This window comes from Pygocentrus nattereri, chromosome 22 (assembly GCF_015220715.1).
Source record: "Pygocentrus nattereri isolate fPygNat1 chromosome 22, fPygNat1.pri, whole genome shotgun sequence".
NCBI lineage: Eukaryota > Metazoa > Chordata > Actinopteri > Characiformes > Serrasalmidae > Pygocentrus > Pygocentrus nattereri.
In genome coordinates this window covers 10,390,959-10,398,100 of record NC_051232.1, presented here as the reverse complement: position 1 = coordinate 10,398,100, position 7,142 = coordinate 10,390,959, and the positions used below count along the sequence as shown (strand labels likewise).

Below are 7,142 nucleotides of genomic sequence, written 5' to 3'. Positions count from 1 at the left end.
TCAAGTTCATGTGCCAGAGAAAATCAATATTTCCCTATTTCAAGATTTGTAACACAATCATTCTTGTAACACAGGCTTTGTTCCTGATCTTGATTGTTTCATGTGTAAACATGACTCTCTTTATACAGTCTGAATCCTCCAACCATCAGAAAATCAAATAGAACACAGATCAGTTCTGATTAAAGAGGATCAAATTCAAAAATCAAAAAGAGGATTATTCTAAACATAAAATTCACTTTAACTAAATAGTCTCTTCTCACAGATCCACACATGCTGTTCAGAACAGTAAATATAAATCCAGTTCAGTACAGGATCAGACCCAGAGCCAGTTACAACGCATGATCCATAAATGTTTGGTTGTCCAGATCTCCAGAAGCTGAAAGAGAGAATGATAGTATGTGGTGTGAGTATCAGAGCAGTGAGGAGTGATGAGGAGTCAGTGGAGCAGATTTACTGTGATGCTGAGAGTAAACAGTGTGGAGGAAACACATTCATTCACTCATAAACGAGGATTAACCCTGAGCGGAAAACAGCAGACACTTCTTGATGTGTTTGGACTGAATGTTATAATTTTATGTATATATATGTATATAATCTATTTACAGTGGATTTTATAAACAAATTTACAAGTGAAACATTTTACTGGTAAAAATTTATTTATTAAAAGGAAAAACAGAATATATAGTAGTGGCTATTTCATACTTAATCTTCAAATGCATGTGCATGACCATATCCAGAGAGTCAGTTTATTCTTTAATTTTAAGAAAAGATACTCAGAAATAAAAATCAATATAATTAAATCATTTAATTATTTAATTTAGAAATGGAATATTATATACTAGAATATAATTTATACAAACAAAAGCAGAATTTTAAGAAGCTTTAATTTTTCATCTTATGTTTGAATAGTATAAACTATATAAATCATATAAATTTCCTGATCATTCATTTTATTTTCATGATTTAAATATAAAAAAGTGTCTATCAAACAATTGACTATTATGACTCAGAACAACTGAAAATTTGCAGCTCTTTGTCTGAGAATATTTATTTTCTTCCTCTGCCAAAAGAAACAAAATCAGAGTTTCAGTTGATGTGGGTCTTTAAAATGTGTAATGTTGATTGTGATTGGCTGTTACTCAGGACACATAAATACTTCAGTGTTACAGCGACATCAGCACTGGTCACCGCCACAGTGACTTTATGAACAGCTCTTATTGACCTGCTGCACATTTTGTGTGATGCAACTCTGTCACTGCTGAGTTTTATGAATCTGGCCCAGAAACTGCATCATCACTAGAGCACAGTTCAGTGGTCTCTTACCTAGTGGTCAGTGCTGAGTTATCAACCCATCTCCATCTCCAAGCTCCCTCTATGACTCTGTAACTCAGACCAATCCAAGCTGTCTGACCTCCTCTCAGCTTTTCAGTAAAGTGCTGTTGAAGTCAGATGACCATTAAAATACATTAGCAAAGACTCACAACACATGACTGATTGTCTCACATGTAGCTGCTTATTATAAGAACAGCATCAGCAGCAGTAACGACAGTCTAATCAGGGTCTTTTACAGCTCTAGACACAGACGTCTGGGTTACTGTTGACTGCTTGTTATCCAGTGACACTAATTCTCATTCCAGTGAGAGAAGAGAGATTATATTCAGACACAGTCACCACTGATCATCTTAAAGCTGCTTTGATTTGGTTTGTTGAAGAGAAAAGTCTCTCCACGCTGCAAACACTGATACTTAAATGACTTGTAACATAGATGCTGCCTGTTTTTAATGAAAGAGTTTAGTGTAGTTTGTGAAAACTGGTAAAGTTTAAATGTGCATCATTCGCTCTCCAGTTCATACAGTCTGTATATATACAAAATGAGCCTGTTTAGAATTAATAACACATTTTCATATATCCTCCTACAACAGTTTAGCCCCGCCCTCTCACACTGAAGTTATAAGGAGTGTTTCAGTCTGAACTGCTTTTTAAATGAGCCGCAGTAAAGGGCAGCCAATCAGGTAATTTATATATACACTGCTCAAAAAAATAAAGGGAACACTCAAATAACACATCCTAGATCTGAATGAATGAAATATTCTCATTGAATACTTGGTTCTGTACAAAGTTGAATGTGCTGACAAAAAAATCACACAAAAATCATCAATGGAAATCAAATTTATTAACCAATGGAGGCCTGGATTTGGAGTCACACACAAAATTAAAGTGGAAAAACACACGACAGGCTGATCCAACTTTGATGTAATGTCCTTAAAACAAGTCAAAATGAGGCTCAGTATTGTGTGTGGCCTCCACGTGCCTGTATGACCTCCCTACAATGCCTGAGCATGCTCCTGATGAGGTGGCGGATGGTCTCCTGAGGGATCTCCTCCCAGACTTGGACTAAAGCATCCGCCAACCCCTGGACAGTCTGTGTTGCAACGTGGCGTTGGTGGATGGAGCGAGACATGATGTCCCAGATGTGCTCAATTCAGGTCTGGGGAACGGGCGGGCCAGTCCATAACTTCAATGCCTTCATCTTGCAGGAACTGCTGACACACTCCAGCCACATGAGGTCTAGCATTGTCCTGCATTAGGAGGAACCCAGGGCCAACTGCACCAGCATATGGTCTCACAAGGGGTCTGAGGATCTCATCTCGTTACCTAATGGCAGTCAGGCTACCTCTGACGAGCACATGGAGGGCTGTGCGGCCCTCCAAAGAAATGCCACCCCACACCATTACTGACCCACTGCCAAACTGGTCATGCTGAAGGATGTTGCAGGCAGCAGATCGCTCTCCACGTCGTCTCCAGACTCTGTCACGTCTGTCACATGTGCTCAGTGTGAACCTGCTTTCATCTGTGAAGAGCACAGGGCGCCAGTGGTCCTGCTGCTGGGTTGTTGCCCTCCTACGGCCTCCTCCATATCTCCTGGTGTACTGGCCTGTCTCCTGGTAGCGCCTCCACTATGCAGACACTATGCTGACAGACACAGCAAACCTTCTTGCCACAGCTCGCATTGATGTGCCTTCCTGGATGAGCTGCACTACCTGAGCCACTTGTGTGGGTTGTAGAGTCCGTCTCATGCTACCACGAGTGTGAAAGCACCACCAACATTCAAAAGTGACCAAAACATCAGCCAGAAAGCAGAAAGGTACTGAGAAGTGGTCTGTGGTCCCCACCTGCAGAACCACTCCTTTATTGAGTGTGTCTTGCTAATTGCCAATAATTTCCACCTGTTGTCTATTCCATTTGCACAACAGCTGTTTTATATATATATATATATATATATATATATATATATATATATATATATATATATATATATATATATATATATATTATTCTATAATATTCTATATAAAGGCACAGTAACTGTTTAATTCTAAGGGAAAAATGGAGTTCGGAAAATGATCATATAAGAATGAATTATTACTGTTTTTGGCATATAAATCCACAAAAACACCAAACATGGACCTTTTTTAGAAAAATGAAAGAAAAATGTAGAATATGAGCTTTTAATGAAAAATTAAAACTCTTTATTACCAGCATTAGTTAATGCCAGATGAACAGTAAAGTATGATGTTATAAACTTTGTGGAAAACTGTCTTGATTTTTTTCTTTTATTTACCCCACAAAACACTCACCTGCTCTTTTCTGCTGTTTATGATCAGCAGGTCTGCTCCTCTCGCTCTGCAGTCTTTTCTGCTCTCACTCCAGCTCTTCTTCTCAGTAGAGATGTAATAAAGACTGGAACTGAAGTATCTCCATCCTTGCTGGTTAATGAATCTCTCTGTTTAGACAGAATGATGAGAGTTATTCCCAGAATACGTTCATAACAATAATGCACTACATTTACATTTACGGCATTTGTCTGACGCTCTTATCCAGAGCGACTTACAATTTGATGATTTTACACGAGTAGACGAAGGTGGTGTTAGGAGTCTTGCCCAAGGACTCTTATTGGTGTAGTGTAGGGTACTGACCCAGGTGGGGGATTGAACCCTAGTCTACAGCATAGAAGGTGGAGGTGTTAACCACTACACTAACCAACCACCACTATTAGTGCATTTATTAATAAAGTCAGAACTGAAAACTAATTAATTTCTTACAGTGAACATAATTTATTCAAATAAGACGTGTTTACATTCCATATGAATCACTGAATATAAAGTGAATAATCAGCATTTATATGCTGTAACTTACATGTTAGATTTGATGGTTATGTGAAGTTATTGTGTGCATTCAAGCCTCATGTATCACTGTGATCACCAGCAGTAGCCTTTTCAATTTTATATTTAATTTTTTATCTTTATTATTTAATTGTTTCATTTTTTTTATTTGTTTCTTATTACATTATTTAGTCCATTGGTGTTTGTGCAGTTTGTAGTTTGTGTTTCATTGTGTTCCTAATATAATCCACAGAATTACAGCATGTAAACAGTTGTGTAATGAATAATAATAATAATAATAATAATCAATCCATCCATCCATCCATCCATTTTCTAAGCCGCTTCTCCATCAGGGTCGCGGGGGGATGCTGGAGCCTATCCCAGCAGTCTCCGGGCGGAAGGCAGGATACACCCTGGACAGGTCGCCAGTCCATCGCAGGGCAGACAGACAGACACAGACAGTCACTCACACCTAGGGGTAATTTAGCATGTCCAATCGGCCTGACTGCATGTCTTTGGACTGCGGGAGGAAACCGGAGAACCCGGAGGAAACCCACACAGACACGGTGAGAACATGCAAACTCCACACAGAGAGGACCGCCCGGCCGGGGAATCGAACCCAGGCCCTCCTCGCTGTGAGGCGAGGACAGCGCTACCCACGCCACCGTGCCGCCTAATAATAATAATAATAATAAAAAATTACATTTGTATAGCGCCTTTCACAAACCCAAGGTCACTCCACATAGCATGGGGAAAAAAAGAAGACTAAGCAGTGAAGGAGGAAGAAAAATGCTCATGAAAGAGAAAAGTGTTGAATTCAGATTTGAAGGAGGAGAAAGAAGAGCAGTCCTGGGGGGATTGAGGAAGAGAGTATTTTAATTAAGGGCACATGTGTTTCCTTTCTTGTTCTTCATTCTGTTTATTCTTGTTCTACTTGTTAATAGTGTGCTGGTCTGATCAGTTCAGGATGTTCCTATCATACATGTGTGCACTCAGCTATACAAGTGTAGCACACTTGGCAAAATAAACTGAGTCTGATTCTGACTGTGATTCTGTAGTGAGAGCAGAATAGAACCAGTTACAGAGAATAAACAGAGTAAACCAGTTAAAGTGAGTGTTAGCAGCAACGTGTGATGAACACCTGGCAAACCTTCATCTTTATGGACACAGATTCAACAATAACAGCTGGGCTTTTTGAGCAGTAATTATGAAGTCACATTCATATTATCTCTAATCTCATATTAAGCACTGCACTTCTGAGAGATTCATGTTAAAGATTTTCTACTTATTGCCAGCTACAAACTACACTTTGTCCCAGAGACATTTAATAGGACATGAAAAGATAACGTAGTAAGTAAACTCACTTTTTCATTTTATAAAAATATGAATACATAATGAAAGACATTTGACAAAGAACATTTTGGCCAGAAGCTAAAAAAGTGGTCATGTTCAAAATACAGTGTATTACCAATCTAACTGAATAGCCTAACTAGCATGCTTCCTAGCCAGATAGCTAAGTCTGCTCAGATTACCACGTGTCCTGATTTTAATAAATCATAAATGAGGTGTGGCTCGACTGAGCTGCACAAGTTATTTCTAATGGCCTAATAGTTTTAGCTAACACTAAAACTACTGGTAGTTCTCAACTGGACTTAAATGGTCAGCTGTAGCAAAATATAACCAATATTTAAATATTTTAACAGAAGATCAGTTTGTCTTACTATTTTGAACCAAACTGAAGAGGTGGTGCATTTTGCAGTGTCCCAGTGAGGAGACCAGACTCACACTGATGACCTCCGTTATAAAGAATGTTGTTACAGGAACAGCCAAGAACATGTCTTACATTAAGAAATCATGTTCACCAATCACTCACCCAGTTCAGAAAACTTCCTCTCAAATACGTCTCTCTCTTTCTGTAACTGGTCTCTCACTTTAGTCAGGTTGATGTTACTGGTCTTTAACTGGTCTCTCTGTATAGTCAGGTTGGTGTTACTGGTCTGTAACTGGTCTTTCTCTATAGTCAGGTTGGTGTTACTGGTCTGTAACTGGTCTCTCTCTCTAGTCAGGTTGATGTTACTGGTCTGTAACTGGTCTCTCTCTCTTGTCAGGTTGGTGTTACTGGTCTGTAACTGGTCTCTCTCTCTTGTCAGGTTGGTGTTACTGGTCTGTAACTGGTCTCTCTCTATAGTCAGGTTGGTGTTACTGGTCTGTAACTGGTCTCTCTCTATAGTCAGGTTGGTGTTACTGGTCTGTAACTGGTCTCTCTCTGTGGGGAACTTGATCCACAGCACTGTGATGGCAGTCAGGAGGAGAACACACAGCAGCCCCAGACACACTGCAGTCAGTCTGTAGCATCTGCTTCCTGCGGTGTAAAATTAGAATTTGACTATATTTACTTCTTTTAGGATTTTAAATACATAGGCTACACACAAAAAATACACTTACTTACAATGAATATTTCCCAGTCCTAGTATTCCCCTAATCTCTGCGCCTTCTCTGAAAGCCTACATCATTCCGCTGCTTCTTGGATGCTGCCTGACTCCATAAGGACTAATCTTTTTCTCCAGTGCAGGAATTTGTTTGCTCGAGTCATTAGACTGATGCAGTCCTTGAGCTGAGATGTTCTTATTTTAGGATCTTTTTTTTGCATTGGCCATAAATACAGAGACTTCAGACAAAAAATACTTATTTACAATGAATATTTCCCAGTCCTAGTATTCTCCTACAACACTGTCATGCATTGCTAGCTGTGCTGTAATGGTGTTACTTGATAGATCATCACTATTTCTAAAAATAGGTTTGTTTTACTACCTGAATGTTGTGCTTTTATGATCTTCTTGGTTCTGGTCTCCTCCATCTCTGTGTGGGTCTCATGGCCTCTAAAAGTGTCTGCACTCTCATAGATATCAACCACCATCTCCATTCGCTCTCCTCTGTCCAGCTCCTCATTACTGATAACATCATAAACATTCTGAGACA

At 39.3% G+C, this 7,142-nt stretch overlaps 1 long non-coding RNA gene across 2 annotated transcripts; it reads right to left on the bottom strand.

Annotated features, from left to right (window-relative positions):
• Window positions 1–238: 238 nt before the first annotated feature.
• LOC108410907 lies at window positions 239–6,224 on the bottom strand. 2 transcript variants are annotated; one of them, XR_005129374.1, is made up of 4 exons: window positions 6,037–6,224; window positions 3,639–3,784; window positions 1,324–1,436; window positions 239–376 (listed from the first exon to the last, which is right to left on the bottom strand). It is a non-coding gene; the product is annotated as an uncharacterized LOC108410907 (long non-coding RNA). The 2 variants fall into 2 exon arrangements; XR_005129373.1 differs by lacking the exon at window positions 239–376 and having other exon boundaries at window positions 1,243–1,436.
• Between the last annotated feature and the right edge of the window lie 918 nt (window positions 6,225–7,142).